Genomic DNA, 12,109 nt, shown 5'->3' with positions numbered 1-12,109 from the left:
TTTCAACAGCCTCAGAACTGTTTCCTTCTATACTTGCAGCAATGTGGTAGAATTCTGTTTTCAAATGTTTTATAGATCCAGAGTATTTTTAAATTTAATTAATGTTTAAGTTTAATAAAACAATGCACAAAATCATTATTTTGTGACATTAATGAAGTCTATTTTCTAGCACAGTTTGAATAGGCAGCACTAAAATAGCACTAAAATACATTAACATTAGGTCATCTGCTTTGCATTTATAATAATAAGCTCACATTTTCAGAAAGGATAATCTTAAACAACGTTTTTTTCAGTGCAAACTGTACATCTTTATCTTAAAATAGATGATGATTAAGGACTAGACAATTATTCTTCATCTCTCAATGATTTAAGGCACAGAGAAAAACCTTTTCCTGAGAGTTCAAGGTGCTAAAGAGGAGTATGTTTAAGTTGGCAGCTCCCTGCCTTCCTCCTTATTTACTAGGCACAGAATTTACTTCATTGTTGCCATCACACTAGAAAATGAGTTTACTGACTTTATTGCATGTTTGGCCCTTGGTGTGGACATATATATGGTTGAGTTCTCCAGCATTTATGTAAGCATATGCAGAAAAAGAAAATAAAGGACACACATTCCTCAAGTAGCTAAAACAGGAAGACAAAATGCAATGGCAGGACTCATCTTCCAATAATAGGCTTTAGTGTTTATTTGCCATAACCTGCACAATGTGCAATGTGATTTCCAGGCATTGAAATAAGCACTTTGCTTGTCCCAAGGAGCTCAGTATTTAATCAGGGGGAAATAAACAGCCAGTAGGAAGAAGAAAAGCAGTAAATATTTGAGAATGTTGACAAAACCCTCTGCTCTTTTCTTCATGTGTATGTAATTTGAAGTTCATTGTTCTTTAAATTTTGAACATATTTGCAATAATCTTTGGAGCCACTGGCTTTAGGATTTTAGTAAAGTTGTATTCAGTATTAATAAAATAAGTGGGGAAATTGAGTGTAGTTTTTTCTGTTTCTCTTGATATCAAGGTCAGTGAACATTCATCACTTACTTGAAAAGGACTAATATATCACCTCCAAATTCTAATTGAATAAAAAACAGGAAATCCAAAAGCAAAAATCTGGTAAGATTAAATCATATACCCACCCTCTGAAATACCCACCACCAAGCTGAGAGTATTTTTTAAATTATTGTTAATATCCTGTGTATTTCCTCCGCCTACTTTGGTTCCTGTTGTTTCTTTTCACATGCCATTTCTAACTCAATAATCTCCCAGAGTGGTTGTCATACTGAGGAAAGTAGTTAACAATAACTAAAACCATGCCTGTAGCTCTTAGGTTCCCTGTTAATAAGTTGGTATATGAGCTGGCTACAACACCTTAGGCCAAAGCTGTCAGACCTTCATCAATTTGAATTATACAAGACATCTCTAGCATTCGTGTGTGGACTGGCTGTTAAAGTAGCACAGGACAGTTCCATCCCGATTTTCTCTGACTTGGTGGTGTACTGCCTGTCACCTTGGTCTGTGGGAAGGCTGCAGCAGAAAACACACACAGCACTGGCCTTTAAAATTCTCATCTGTTCATCACAGTTATCTAGTAAAGGATAATAGTTTACATAAAATTGCTGCGTTTGCAATGGTGAGTAGTAAATCAAAAAGCAATGAAGGATATACTACTGTGCATAATCTGTGCGGTTAACCCAGTGAAGTGGTGTAGGAGTAATCCCTCCCATTCTTCCTCTTGTCATCCCATCCTTAAGGAAGCTGTTAATGTCTTTTGTGTGCTTCTATTAGTTCCTTTGCCTTCTTGCCATAAATGTGATGTTTTACTTCCTCAGTTATTCCCTAAAACTATCTCTACCCAGCTCCTACACTGACCAAGAACTGATCGCTTGTGTTAACACCCTGCAGATGCCTGTTACCTCCTTGGGTTTGCGTGCCCAAGCCCTCTGTTCTCATTCTAAGCTTTCCTCTTATGGACTTTTACAGCACCTTTTTCCCCCAAGGATTAGTCACTATCTCATGATGTTGTGTACATAAGGAACATCATCTTGCACAAACTCCGAGGCCTCATTTTTCTTTCCCTTCATGATTTACTTGTGTGTCCCAGCATCTTGAAGAGCTGTACCTGTCACTGGGCTTTCTGGGAAGAGCTGCGATTGAAGAACTGTTCCTGCTTTTATTTAGATTTTGGGAGTCATTAAAAGAGCCTGAGATGGACTAAAGGGTATTCAGATGTAGTACTGTTCCAGGCAGCTTCTGTGGCCTTCACAACCCAACCAGTGTGCTGGCAGAGCTGAAACAGCTGGTAGAAGTTAATTGATGTCCATTTCTGCAGTATTCCTCTCAGAAGAAAAATAACTATTCTGTGTTGTTTGGGAACTGAAGATTGAGAAGATTTTCCACAAAATTACCCAGCCTATATGAAGGTTGTCAGGCAGATCTCCTAGGTGAGTCACTGAAATAGATTGTTATAGGCACATACTCCCAGGTGATTTGTAAATCAGTATGTGCCTTTTATGCATATCTGGCATCAAGGATAGAAGTACAAAAGAATATAATTCTTAAATTGTATTAAATGGACTAAGAGTTATCATTATTATTATTATTACCAAAAAGATTTTATACTTCTATTTTTAAACCCTGTGTAATGCTATGATGCTTCTCCATTTAATTAATGTGCCAGTACAATAAAATAACACACAAAATCATTATTTTGTGACATTAATGAAGTCTACTTTTTGAGCACAATTTGAATAGGCAATTGAACAACAGTGCACTAAAACACATTAAAACCAGGTCATCTGCTTTGCATTTCTAACAATAAGCCCATACTTCCATGAAGGGTAATCTTAAACCACATTTTTTTTCAGAGCAGCCAGTACATCTTTATCTTAAAATTCCAAATGTTTCAACAATAGAAGATTGTTAAGAACTAGACAATTATTTTTCAGCACCCATTGATTAATGACTTAGTCTATGACACACAGAGAAAGTGTAGAACAAAGGAGTGCATTATAATAATGCACAGGCATTAAACCATCTTCATTAATAGGGTCTTTTTGGATTCTGCTTAGCATGAAACAAAGTATGCCATAAAGAAAGTGAAGTATTAGCCTTAAATATCTCTTTAAACTCACTTGATAAAAATAAAGCCTACATTTGTGCCCTTAATCTTAAAAATGTTTTGTTTTCTGGGATTCACACATTCTCCAAACTAGGTGAACTGCAGCAGGGTTTCTGAGCTATGAATTTAGTTCTGTTCCTATAGGCCACATTCTTCATATTTCATGTATTAGGACATTGCAAAAAAATTTGGCTGTATCATCCTTCCTCTGCATTATAGAGTTTTAAGGTACTGCTCAGCACTATTAACAGAAGCAAAATCTGAGCATTTTTAATCAGTTAACCTGTTAAGACTTAGTAATACAAAACTGTTAAATGCTCCTGATAAGAAATAAGAATGAGCATAGTGAAATTACAGCTTTAACTATAAAAGACTCACCTTTGTTAATGCTCTGTTTCAACTAGAACTCTGTAAGTGCTTTCAGGTTTTAAACCATGAGATGTTTTGGCTCCTCCCTTTATAAATATATGTTTAACTTTGACACCATCCCTCCTCCCACTGATCTTGTCAAAGCTGCTACTTGGAAAGCACATGTCCACATGTTTGCAAGACTGGGACCTTAGATATGTCCGCTGCGCTCTCCACTTTTTCACAGCTATTAGTACTTAGGGCTTGTTTGTTTGGGTTTTTGTTTGTTTTCAAGATTTTAAGTTAATTTTAAATAAAATAATATTTTTCCCCAGTGCTATCATGAGTCTTTGCTACATGTTAGTAACCTACATCACACGTAACTCAAAGAATGAGGCTAAAATATGAACTAGGCATAGACCATGTTCATAGCACTTGGAAAGGACAGAAGAAGACGGATTATGAAGAGGTTGTTGGAGTTAAGTGAATAATTCACAGTGAATAATTAATTTGACAAACGTAGCCTCTTTGTGCATACAGACCAGATAACAGTCTCTTTCGTTCATTCCTTATTCGGATTTATTCAGTAAGTGTCTTTTGAATAGGGCACAGTAGCTAAGGCATCTCATCATGGATCCAAAAGCATGAATTAAAATCTCTCCCTAGATTCATATTTCACTGAACTCCTCTGAAAACTGAGATCCCCCCATTTGGGACAAGCAGGCAGCCAGAAGAATCGATGTGGTGTGGGCCAAAAGCCCATCCATCCCAGACCATGGAAAGCCACATTTGTCTCCAAGCAGTCAAACTGAGGGGAGTGGGAAAACACCTTCACAAGAAAATTGCTGTTCAGGATGAGGCTGGCCTCAATGGAGGATCACTGTTCACCCTGGCTGTTTTAGAGTGGCAGGCTGATGGAAGAACACGGCTTTGTTTCCAAGTTTTTTTTAAGTTTTTAATGTATTAACAGGACTAAGTCCAGTTCACATGTGCTGCCTCAGACTTTTTTTGCTGCACATATTTTCTGCACACACCTACAACAGGCAAGACTCGTGAACTGGGATGCTGCTTTGGAGGGAAATCTACTCTTGAGTTGAGACTCCTGACATTTAATGGGAAGTGAGAAATACTGAGAATCACCAGATGAACCCATATCAGGTAGTTGACAGTGAAAAATGTAACTGATACTGACTATAAGCTTTTCAGATGCATTCATGGGCCCAAAAAAAATGTTTCTGCCCCAAAGACCTTATATACAGAGAAGATGAGAGAAGTACAGGGGAAAAAAGTGAGCTATATGAAACCAGTATGTAGCAGGAATTGTGCCAGGCTAGCTTCAATTGTTAAGACTTTTATTCTTATTCACTTCCCTAAGAAACCTCTACACGGAAATCTTTTTTCTGATTTGGATTCCATTTGGTGTAATGTCATATACTGCATGCTATATCTAATAGTGGTAATTACTGTTGGTTTTGTTTTCTACTCAGATGTAACAATGTTTTGATGAACTGCTTTTCACTCTAATTGCATTAATTTAAACGTGTATCTGATAAATTATTTACTGACAACTTATCTGGCAAGGACATACATGGTTCAATAGGCACAAGTCACACTGTAGTTTGTACATATTTTATAACATTAATTTGTTGGTCAATGTTTAACAGCTTAACACTAGAACCATTTCATCATGCATGCTATTAGTTTATCAACAAATACTCATAACTTCCAAATGGTAAGCTGTAAAAAAGAAAGAATAATCCTCCCCATCTCTATTAGCATGTGACTGGTGAAAAATAAAATTAATATTAATTAAAATGTATTGATATCACAAAGCAATTGTGATTTTGAACTTGCACATGAAAGAGAAAGTAGTTTTCTGCAAAAATTTAGAAAAAAAATTTCTTTATACTATCAGAGATACCCCAAGTAAATTAATTCAGGAGAAGCCCAGAGTCATAGGTATTGCTTTTTCATCATTTCTTTTGATGAAAAAGAAAGCTAAAAGTAATTATTAAGTTTTTTTCAGGTTTCTAGGCTTTAATTTGCTTAATTTTATGTCACATCAATGACAAACTCAATGATTTTGAGGATTTTAAGTAGTAACTTTAGATAGTCCCATTTAGGTCATCACTAGACAGGTTGACAGCTCCCATCAGCTCTGGACACCGACCATTCTTTAAGCCTTGTTTCCTCCAAGTGCATACTAGAATTAAACTGAACCTTTAGAATCAAGGATTTGAAGGACATTGCACTGGATTCTGGGTCAAGGCTGGTGTTTCTGCTCCTCTGCCTGATACTCTGAGCCTTAGGGCATGCAGGAGCTTGTCCACACTGCAGCACAACATTGGGACATTACAAAAACCACAGAGCCAGGATTTGGTGTTAAGAGTGAATCCCACCCAAGGATCATGAGTAGCTTCAGAGTTTGATTTCTGTCACAGCCACAATTTCATTGCTCTTATCACACAAATTATTTCTGTTAGTTTGAGTTTCTTCCTGAATCACCTCACTGGAACTTTTTTCTTCAGTGATAATTAGAGGGAGCTTAGAGGAAACGTTTCCGTCACATAGAAGGAGATGACTTTAGGAACTGACCAAAGCTATGTATCTTTGACAAACTATAAGAGCCATAATTTACACAGAAAGAGACCACCAGCAAGACATATGCATAGAGGTGGCTTATCCAAATCCTTCTCAACTTTGGCTTATTGTTTTGTTTACTTCAGAAGACAAATTAAGCTTTGATAAAGTTTTTTCTCTTCTTGAATAGTTTTGCCATAATGTTTTCGTACTGTACACATATTTTTGTGATTTATTTTAATGGAAAATAATTTTATTAAAGTGTTTTCACATATATTCCTTGGGCAGGAGAAGTGTAGCTACAAATGCCTTTTAGTAGCTGCTTTGAAGACTGAAATCCACTCTCAGAAGGTTGAGTGGCTCCTACACATAAGCCACGGTTAGACGTGTTCCAGGCAGAATTTGACTTTAACTTAGGCAGCCAGAGGAAATCAAAATGAGGCATAATCCACACACTCGGTTTGTGCCTTGCCTTCCTTCCATACTGTCACCTGCTGGAAAAACCAGTGCTTTTATACTGAGTCATAACATTTGTAATCTCTTTGCAACATTACTGTTTGTACAAGAAGAGTGGTCAAATAATAAGAGCTACACCAAGTCCTGATGCTGTTATTTTAAGATCTTGGAATTTCACGAAAAGTCATCCTGTTCTAAGACTGGGGTTTGGTTTAGATTTTTTTCCATTTCATAAATTTACATTAATTTCTTCTCTTTTTAAATCCTTAAAATCATAATTTATTTTAATTCACATAGTCTGTTGCTGAACACTGCTGACCCCTTTCTCATCCAGTAGATTCTTCCCTTCCTTGGAGTTTTTGCAGGGGACTGCCTGCCACAGCACCGGTTTTACAAAGAAAGAAAATATCCACTGCTGATTTGTTCCTCTCAGCCAGCCCAGATATCCGTGTGATTTCATTCATTAGTGTGGAGATTAGTCCATTATTAGTCCATATTGGGTGCTCTTTTTCAGAAGGTAATGACAGTGCCTAGTAAAAATGGGCCCTGATTTGTAGTGGATTCTGTGGTAACAGAACTAGAGCCTGACTCCCAGTTTGTGTTGTGAGTTCTATTCATTACAGATGAATAAATGTCCACAGCATGAAAACAACAATGAAATGGTCTGACTAAATGTCTGACATCATGCCAAATTCTTGATATTCCTTAATTCACTCACTGATGTCTATTCTTATCCTGAATAGTACTTGAATTTACAATCTGGTATCAGTTGTTGAGGCCGTTCCCATTCTAGCCTATAGCTCCATTGCATGTCTTCCCTCATAAAAACCATCCATTTTTCAGGCCTTCCCTACATCTCTCTCTTCAATTTGATGGCTTTTTTTGCCCTTGGTCCACAATTTTCCAAATGTGCAGTGCCCAGAATCACACACACTACCTGAGGACTCAGCAGTGCTAAGCAGGTCAGAAGGATTCCTTTCTGAGCCCAGTAGATGGTACTCCTGTTTAGATAGTTCAATACAGTATTTTCCAGTTTTGCAGCAGAGTGATGCTGCTGACAAACACAGGCTGATTGAGCCAAAATGCTGGAAATATAGCCCCAGAAAATGATCCTACTGTAGGCAAAAGAGATGACCTAGACAAGTTCATTGATACTCATCATATTTTTCCTCTGTATTATGAATACAGTTCATACTGTAACTATATTCAGTATTATATCAAATCTTGTTCGTATTAAAGTTTTGCATTAAACCCTTATTGGCTTCAACATCAATGGGAATGAGTTTGTCATTTCTGTTGATTATATAGAGGCACTTAGTTATACTTTTCTTTTTATAGTCTATTTGCAATGAACCATAGATGCATTCATAAAAGATAAGAAGACATCAGACTCAGTACTTTCAATGCCAAAAATATAAGTTGACGCTCTTTCAACTAAGCAGAATGCTGTCAATAGAAATTAGCGGTGTAAAAAAAGTCATGCACCACAGGGAGATGCAATCAAGGCTTTCACAGACAGATATCTTGGAATACTTTTTATTTTACGTGGCCTTAAAACTTAAGCAAGTTAACTCAAAATGCCCTTTATGAATTTGTAAATATTATCTCACTGCTGTATACATGCTCTAAAGCATTTCCCTTCCTACTTGGATGTTGCCTCTCCTTTCCAGGAGGCTAGATAAAGCTTCAATGCAATCTGAATCTTTGTGATTAAAAGGCTAATTTATCATTTCCTAAAAAGAAGAATCACGCTGTCATAGGAGGACAGTGGGTTGATTTTGAATACCTGTCAACCACAAAGGAAATCCCTGCAAACAGTTAAAATAATTGGAAAAATTGCAAATTTATTTACAGATTTCTTAACATTTTGTCTTTACACTAACACAACAATGATTTTTGACCTTAGTAGCTTTCCCCAGCACAGGCAAACAAGCTTTGAATTATTGTTCTGCTGCAATGTAACAATTCCATTGCTCTGACCCTTGGTGTCTTGCAAAATACAATAGAAAAATAATTGTCAATCCTTCCTATACAATGTGCTAGATTTGACAGAGGTCAGCATTAGCTACAAGACCTTTGGCTGATGCTCAAAGAGGTAATATCTCTTCTCTAGTTCAGTTGATAAAACATTAAATAGAATCAATTTTTGCCATGCTTTTGTGGAGACAGAGATAAAAACAGTTTTTACACTGTAACATGTTTTTTAATAGACAGAAAATAGATGACAGTATAGCTCAAAGTGCTTTGGTAAATATAGTATTTAAATGTCAAAAGTTTTTATTCTTCTGAAGAGAAATGCCATAATTCTTCCTTCCAATTTGCAGTGTGATGAATCTAAGAAGGCTTTGCTTTGTGCAGAAAATAGAGGATTTTGTTGCAGATCTTACATGAGTAATACATGAAGGAAAAGACTGACTCATAGACATTTTGTGTCAGCATGTGATTTGTACAAAGCAAGGACATAATCTGACATGGAAATAAAATGTGTGGTAGATGCTCCTCTTTGGCACCATGGAGAAGCTGGTGGCAAGGTCAGCAGCTACGATGTCTAAGCTCCTCACGTTGTAAGCAGTTGTTAGTTAAAATTTTGCTTCGGTCCTACAGCCTGAGTCTTTTGTCTGTCATCTCTGAACATTTTGATCGAAAAAGCTTAAGAGAAAGAGACATTTATGGCACGCAGCAGTACTCCATATCTGTGGGGGAAATCAGACTTCAAGACCAGAAAGAAGAACTGGCATATGAAAAGAAAGCACAAATTTCTCATAATTCAATTTAATAGCATTATTCCTTTTGGTATATTTCTAGACTGTGCACATAAAACTGTCTAATGTTGAAATAAACAGCAACAAAAAACCTCTCCTTGTGATTACTTTAAGTGTATTCCCTAGTCTTTACCCATACAAAACATGAAACCACACAAATCTTTGCTTCCCACTTCTGTTGCATGATGCTGAATATACCATTTTGCATATGCTGTCAGCTCAGGTTCATAAAGATTGGGGCCAAAAAAAAGCACCATTTTTCGATCAAGAAGCTGTCTGTTAGAAAAAAGCTATTTCACAAGACCATCATTTGACACTGAGCTTCAGCATCTACTGTGATCTCCATGAAAAACATAAAACCAGAATGTGCTTGAATTACAGAAATCCCAGCCTTTGCAAGATTTTCCTGCAGCACATTTGAGAACTTTCTCTGTGCTGGGATGCTGCTGGTCCCGAGTTCACTGTTACACAGGGAAGGCATGCACTTCTTTAGGGCAGCAAATGTGACAACAAGGGAAGCAAGGTGGAAAACAATCACTTGGAAGATCTTTCGTCTTTTGAGAAGCATCTGTATTATGCTTATTCACACTTATTATGCTGCCATACTGGTGACACTGCACATACTAGCAGAGTCAAGCACTATCTGTGCTGAGCCTGTGTGGCAGGATTTAGACATTGCTTCAGATCTGTTTGCTTCTCCCATCTCACCCCATGCCTGTCCCAGTCTGTCCTCATCCCCATTCTGATCCCTGTCCTCATCCCTGCTTCCTTCGTCTTTACTTTCTGTAAACCCAGCAGTGACAGGCTCTGTCTGCTGATACAGAAGTGGTTCTACAGCAAGATAACAAAGGAGATAATTATCTAACTGCAACTTGTGATGGAGACAAAAGGTCTTTGCAAAGTTTACTGAAAAATGCTTCCTGGAGTTCAGGTGTCTGTGTCCTTCATTTCCCCCCTTGCCAAAGGTTGAGCTCACCTAACTGTACCGTCCAACAAACCTCCTATGTCTTCAGTGTGCTGTCAGTGATGTGCTTGGTTTTAAAGACAGGACAGCTAAAACACTTTAATAACCTTTATGAGGTTGCCCACTCCTAGTCTTGGTCAGGTGGTCCCTGGATGTGAATTTCAAAAAGTATTGTGAACCATGTTAGCAATTTTGAATAGTAATTATTTTCTCCAAAAACTAAATGCTGACCTACGACTCATGGGATAGAAGAGCAGCAGAAGACTGGCCTCCCTGTCCTAAGGAAGGGATTTGTGTTTCAGAGATTCCTGCTTCAAATAGGAACAATCATCAGTACATTTTTCACAAATGAGTTGAGGTGCAAACAGTTATCCCTAAGCAATTTAATTTCACTTGAAAAACAAATGGAGAAGCAAGGTATCCTTTAGCAGAAGCACATTAGAGGGAGCCAGGAATGGTAAGTAAGGGAAAAAGTCAGAAAGGAAAGTAAGGGGAAAACTAGCTGAAAATCTGCTGAAAGTCTCTGGAGGAAAAAAAAAGCCAACCTCTTGAATGTTGGTTAAATATGTTGTATAGAAAGATGTAACAACGAACACAAACATTTATTTTCAGACAGTATGGGAGTGAGGTTCATGAAGCAAAGCAATGTGTAATCAGTCCTTTTTTTCTCCTTCCTACATTTCCAAATGATTAACTCAATGCCAAACTAGCTATCTATCCTGCCTCTAAAAGAGGCACCTGGCAATTACATCTCTGCAAAGGTGCATGGTTTCCTTTGTGGCTGTGTGTGAAAGAAGCAAAATACCCACTTTCATCTTTGCATCTGAGTGCATTTGTACTACACACATACATGGGATTTTTCTACAAAGACAGGAAGGCAAGGTCTGTTTTTTCATCATGCATTTAAAAGTGAACTCTCACTGCAAGCATGGGGCTTTGTAAGCATGAGAGCAGCTTGCTCTTGGCTTCGCACATTTATTTCTCAGGAACCCAAGTGCACTGAGTAAATATGCACATTTTAGAACTAATATTACTAGAGAGGGTACACTGGTGGTTGTACATATGCATCTGTCCGTTTACCAATACTATTGCTGGGAGGTAGGGAGAAGAAACGCTGAAGCAAGAAAGTCTATTACCAGGAAAGGTAAAAATTTAGTGACACAATTTAGTAAACTGTATGAAGCATGGCATTCAATGCTCAGGAAAATGCCCAGATATTCAGGTCCTTATCTAAAGTATGTCCAAACTATCTGCACTTCTTGGGTCTGCAAAGCTGAACTGGAAATTGGACAAGACAGGCTTTTCTGGTATTGCCTGTTTCTGGCTTTGGCAGATAGCGGATGATAACATCTCTCTTTACACACTCCTGCAGAGCAGCAGCAGTCCAGGGCTAGCCAGGAAGCACAGTGATGTGCAGGAGAGATAACAAAGCCCAGGATTAACTATGGCAGGCCCTTGCTTTTGTTCCCAGGGGAGGTCATGTCCCATGTGCCCGTTTGTGTGAAGAATGCAGCCAGTCTGAACTCCCAAAATGTCTTCTTCCCACCCAGCGGTGAGGCATTGTAGGCTGCTGTGTGGTCTTTCTCAGTGCTGCCTCTGCAGAAGACGGGCAATCCATTCGTATCCACAAAGATTTCTCCTACATAACGAAGGCAAACATGGAAAATTAAAAGCAGGGGATTCCACAGATACCAAATCGACCAAATCACTCATAGGCTTAACTCCTGGAACACCTTCCTGTGTCAGAAAGTGTGGTCACCTGTCAAAACTGAGATTTTTGTGGCATTTTGCTCACTATTTCAGGATTCAAACCCCGCTGAGGACTCCTCAGAGTTTGGGAAATATCCAGACTGGGACCCACCCACCTTGATTCAACTGGAAGCTG

The 12,109-nt window shown here is 38.0% G+C and overlaps 1 long non-coding RNA gene across 2 annotated transcripts in view; it reads right to left on the bottom strand.

Annotated features, from left to right (window-relative positions):
* Positions 1 to 12,109, bottom strand: part of LOC116439734 — a 61,834-nt gene that overhangs the window by 35,476 nt on the left and 14,249 nt on the right. The window contains exon 3 of one of the 2 annotated variants that reach the window (XR_004238253.1): positions 4,798 to 11,863. The exons of the other annotated variant lie outside the window; for it this stretch is intronic. This is a non-coding gene — a long non-coding RNA (uncharacterized LOC116439734). Of the gene's footprint in view, positions 1 to 4,797; positions 11,864 to 12,109 lie in introns of those variants that run through there. 2 annotated transcript variants of the gene reach the window in all.

The sequence above is a fragment of the Corvus moneduloides genome, chromosome 1 (genome assembly GCF_009650955.1).
Source record: "Corvus moneduloides isolate bCorMon1 chromosome 1, bCorMon1.pri, whole genome shotgun sequence".
NCBI classification, from domain to species: Eukaryota; Metazoa; Chordata; class Aves; order Passeriformes; family Corvidae; genus Corvus; species Corvus moneduloides.
The sequence above is the reverse complement of the archived record's forward strand: the minus strand, read 5'-3'. Positions and strand labels throughout refer to the sequence as shown.